This window comes from Triticum dicoccoides, chromosome 1B (assembly GCF_002162155.2).
Source record: "Triticum dicoccoides isolate Atlit2015 ecotype Zavitan chromosome 1B, WEW_v2.0, whole genome shotgun sequence".
In the NCBI taxonomy this organism is placed as follows: domain Eukaryota; kingdom Viridiplantae; phylum Streptophyta; class Magnoliopsida; order Poales; family Poaceae; genus Triticum; species Triticum dicoccoides.
Genome location: NC_041381.1, coordinates 170,979,549 through 170,985,038, shown reverse-complemented (window position 1 = coordinate 170,985,038; position 5,490 = coordinate 170,979,549).

The following is a 5,490-nucleotide window of genomic DNA, read 5'->3' as shown; positions in this document are numbered from 1 at the left end:
TTGTTTTCCTTGCATCCTTGATAGCCCTTAAATCTTCGGATATTAATATCATTTTGGGTATGGACTGGATGTCAGCTCATCAAGCCAAAATTGATTGCTTCTCTAGGACTGTTCAACTCACCCATCCTTCGGGGAAGATAGTCAATGTCTTGACCCGAATAGCCAAGCGACAATTATATTCTCTTAACGCCAGCCCTTTGCCAGACCTTGAGGACGTTCCGGTAGTCCGTGACTTCCCGGATGTCTTTCCAGAGGAATTGCCAGGTGTTCCACCTGACAGGGATGTTGAGTTCGTAATAGATCTCATTCCAGGAACCGTTCCGATTGCTAGAAGACCCTATAAGATGGCACCCCTAGAACTAGCCGAGCTTAAGAAACAACTCGATGAATCCTTGAAAAAGGGTTTCATCCGCCCTAGTTCATCTCCGTGGGCTTGCCCCGTCCTATTCGTTAAGAAAAAGGATGGTACGGACCAGATGGTTGTAGATTACCGACCTGTCAATTTGGTCACAATCAAGAACAAATATCCACTTCCCAGGATCAACGACCTGTATGATCAGCTCGCTGGATCCTCAGTCTTCTCCAAGATGGATTTGAGGTTGGGCTACCATCAAATCAAAATCAGAAACGGGGACATACCTAAAACGGCCTTTGTTACTCGCTATGGCCAATACGAGTACACCGTTATGTCCTTCGGATTAACCAACGCTCCAGCCACCTTTTCTCGGTTAATGAACTCAATCTTCATGGAGTATTTGGATAAATTCGTTGTGGTTTATCTCGATGATATACTCATCTACTCCAAGAACGAGGAAGAACATGCCGAACATCTAAGGCTAGTGTTGAAGAAACTTCGAGAGCATCGCCTTTATGCCAAATTCTCTAAATGTGAATTCTGGTTGTCAGAAGTGACCTATCTGGGTCATGTAATATCTGGTAAAGGTATTGCTGTTAACCCTGAGCGAGTTCAAGCCGTCCTTGATTGGACTCCGCCCGAATCAGTCAAGCAAGTTCGGAGTTTTCTAGGCTTAGCGAGCTATTGCCGTCGCTTTGTCGATAACTTCTCCAAGGTTGCTAAACCTCTAACTGAACTCCTCAAGAAAGATAAGAAGTTCGAATGGACTCCACAATGTGAGCACAGCTTTCAGGAACTGAAAAGACGCCTGACCTCTGCTCCCGTACTGGTACCGCCAGACTTCTCCAAGGACTTTGTTATCTACTGCGACGCCTCGCGACAAGGACTAGGTTGCATTCTCATGCAAGATCGACACGTAATTGCTTACGCTTCACGGCAATTGCACCCACATGAGGAGAATTATCCCACTCATGACCTAGAGCTTGCAGCCGTAGTCTATGCACTTAAGACCTGGCGACATTATCTCCTCGGTAATCGTTGCGAAATATTCACTGATCACCAAAGTCTGAAGTATATTTTCACCCAACCGGATTTGAATCTCAGGCAGAGACGTTGGGTTGAATTGATCACAGACTTCGACTTAGGGATAACCTATACCCCAGGGAAAGCCAACGTCATGGCTGATGCGCTAAGTCGTAAATCTTATTGTAACAACCTGATGTTACAACAAAGTCAACCGCTTCTCCATGAGGAATTTCGGAAGCTTAACCTTCACATTGTACCTCAAGGTTTTCTCTCCACCTTGTTGGCAAAACCTACCCTTACGGATCAAATTATCAACGCACAGAAGGTAGATCCGGGAATCTCCCGCATCAAGAGAAACATTCAGAAAGGAATTGCGAATTGTTTCTCCGTTGATGATCAAGGAGTCGTATACTTCGGGAATCGACTAGTAGTTCCCAAAGTGCGCAACCTAAGGCGATTAATCCTTAAGGAAGCTCATGAATCTCCTCTCACCATTCACCCCGGTAGCACAAAAATGTATCAGGACCTACGCCAGAGGTTCTGGTGGACTAGGATGAAGAGAGAAATCGCTCAGTATATTGCTAATTGCGACGTCTGTCGTCGTGTAAAAGCAGAGCATCAACGGCCTGCTGGCACCCTTCAACCATTAGCTATTCCTGAATGGAAATGGGATAAAATTGGTATGGATTTCATTACCGGTTTTCCCAGGACCAAAAGAGGGAATAATGCTATTTTCGTTGTGGTCGATCGTCTTTCCAAAGTAGCTCATTTCTTACCTGTTCGTGAGAGTATAACCGCTAGTCAGCTGGCAGACTTATACATCTCCCGAATAGTGTCTCTTCATGGTGTCCCTTTGGAAATCAATTCAGATCGAGGAAGTCTTTTCACCTCTCGATTTTGGGAAAGTTTCCAAAATGCTATGGGAACCCGTCTCTCCTTTAGCACCGCTTTCCACCCTCAGTCAAGTGGTCAAGTGGAACGCGTCAATCAGATTCTAGAAGACATGCTTCGAGCCTCTGTTATCTCCTTCGGAATGGACTGGGAGAAGTGCCTTCCATTTGCCGAATTCGCTTACAACAACAGCTATCAATCCAGCTTGGGTAAAGCCCCTTTTGAAGTCCTCTATGGACGGCGATGTCGAACACCCCTTAACTGGTCAGAGACCGGGGAAAGACAATTCTTTGGCCCGGATATGATTCAGGAAGCAGAAGAACAAGTTCGTATCGTTCGTGAAAAGTTGAAAACAGCCCAATCTCGTCAAAAGAGTCAATATGACCGAAAACATAAGGCTATGACTTTCGAGGTTGACGAGAAGGCTTATCTTCGGGTCACCCCTCTGAAGGGAACCCATCGTTTCGGTATCAAAGGCAAATTGGCTCCTCGTTACATTGGACCTTTTCGCATTCTTGCCAAACGAGGAGAAGTTGCCTACCAATTGGAACTACCTCCGCACCTCTCCATAGTTCACGATGTCTTCCACATTTCTCAACTCAGGCGTTGCTTCTCGGATCCTATCCGTGAAGTGGACCACGAAACGCTTGATCTCCAAGATAATCTTACCTATCGAGAGTACCCCATTCGTATCCTCGATCAAGCCGAACGTACCACGCGACGTCATAATATCAAGTTTCTCAAGGTTCAATGGTCGCACCATTCTGAAGACGAAGCAACCTGGGAAAGGGAGGATCGTCTTCGACTTGAATATCCCGCCTTCTTCCCGGAGGAACCCAAATCTCGGGACGAGATTCTTTTGAGTGGGGGTGAGTTGTCACACCCTAGCTAGTTATGCATTAGAGTGTTGCATCATGTTTACTCATTCATCAGAAACTTGAAATGGGGATGACAGAACCCCCAGTCCCCTCTGAAACCAACTAGGGTTTACTAAAATAATTTTTCAATGAACCTGAAATGCCCTTCTAAAATGCCCATCATTTTTGCCTTGGTTCAGAACCTCTGCCAAAAGTGGTGCACATTTTCCTAGGCCATCCTAGGGTTTTGAATTAAATCATAACTATTTGAATTTGGGCATTTAAAATTATATAAAATATTTAAATGCTCAAATATCTCCAAACTAAAATGTTTCATGTTGGAAATAATCCAACTATGGACCAGGAGTAGTTTGGTGATTTTTGGAGTTGCCTAGGTATTTTAATTAATTCAACAAAGTCGCAGTTATATTAAATAAAAACAGAAAACAGAAAATAAAGAAAGGGGAAGACCTACCTGTGCGGCCCAGCCCAGCCGGCCCAGCACTGTGCTGGCCCGTGCCAGCCAGCTGCTTCCCCTCGCCAGAGCAGGCAGGGAGGTGAGCATGGCGCGCCCGAGCTCGCCACGCACCACCCAGCCTCTCTGCATCGCCCTGGTCGCCGTTGCGCCGCGTGGATCGTCTTCTGGTCGTCGCCCCGACCTCGCCGACACCCCATTCACTCTCCCCCGGCTCTCCCTCACTCTCTCGCTCTCTCACGGCCGAAGCTCACCGTCGCCGCCGTTCGCCTTAGCCACCGTCTCCGACCACCCCTCGCTTCCCCGACCAGCTCAGAAGCTCCGCCTCGACTCCTTCCTCCTCCCCACCGCTCCACGGGTCCCCGGAAGCCCTGCATCGCCGCCACGTCGCCGTTCCCCTCTTCGGACTCCGACCACCGTCGCCGTCAAATTCGTCGTCTCCGACGCGTCCCCGAGCCCGCTTCGACGCCCACTGCAACCGCGGTGAGCTACGCCACCGTTTCCCCCTTCTCCCCTGCTCTCTCCCGACCCCTAGGCCCTAGCCCCACCGCGGCCGAAAGCTTCACGCCGCCGGCGATGTCGCCGTCGTGGCCACGATCGCCGTAGCGCCCAACCGAGCACGCCATCGTGCTCCACATCTCACTAGGAGCACGTAGCACGCTCCAACACCCCCCCTAACACCCTGCAACCCCGTTCCCGTGCACGACCGAACCCCGGCCGCCGCAGCCGAGCTCGCCGCCGTCGACTCCGGCCACCCCGACCCCAACGGACTCCGCCAAGAGCCGCGGGTCGTCCTCAGCTTCACTCCGGTGGCCTCCGCGGTTCATTTGGTGGCCGAAACGACCAAAACCACTATCGCCGCCGCACTGATGGTCGCCGCCGGCCAGAACTCCGGCGAGCTGACATGGCCTAGTTAATTAGCCACTAAACCACCACCTACTGACGCTGACAAGTGGGCCCCAGGGCTTAGTCAAAGCTAACCAGCCCGGGTCAACACGGGATTAGCCCCTGTGTCACTGACGTGTGGACCCCACACGTCAGGTTTGACCCGAGCCAGCCCTGTTGACCTGCTGATGTCACTGTGACGTCAGGCTGACGCAGTAAATGATATTTCTGGATTTAAATTAAATCAGGAAATTCCAGAATATTATTTAAACTTCAAAAATTCATAAATTTTATTCTGTAACTCCAAATTGGACAAATTATATATGAAAAATGATCAGAAAAATCCAATCTATCCATCTGTACTATTTTCATGCATGATCCAACAAGTTAAATGGATGTTTTAATCAGAACAAGGAAAAGCACTTTAAAAGGCCATATTTGAAATTGAAATTTGAATCTTTGATTCAAATTTGTTCAAACCCTTCTGGCTTTAGTTGCATTAGCCCAACACACTCATATTGCCATGTTTCATGCATGCATCATATTGTTGCACATTGTTTGGTGATGCCTGTGTATCGTTATCCTTTACGACAGGATCTGTCCCCGAGGAATACCGTGACTACCCTAACGAAGAACCGTATCCGTGCATCGAACCATCAGGCAAGCAACCAACCATTTGATCATATCGATACAATCCCATGTTCTCGCTCCTGCTCTCTTTTACTGCATTAAGACAACACGATTCAAACTGCTGTGTGCTACGGTAGTTGAACCCATTTCCTCTGCATGACCTGTCATTGCCACAGTAACTAGATGAAACCCACTAGCATGTGTAGGAGTTGATTGAGCCATATGTATGTGTTGTTCCTACCTTGCTATGCCTGCTATGCTTAGAGTCGTGTCAGGTCTGGTTCATCTGGGTGATGGGCTAGAGTGAAATGATTATGTCGGTAATGAGAGTGGTGTGGTGAACACGATTTGGTAAAGGTATCGATGAGAGG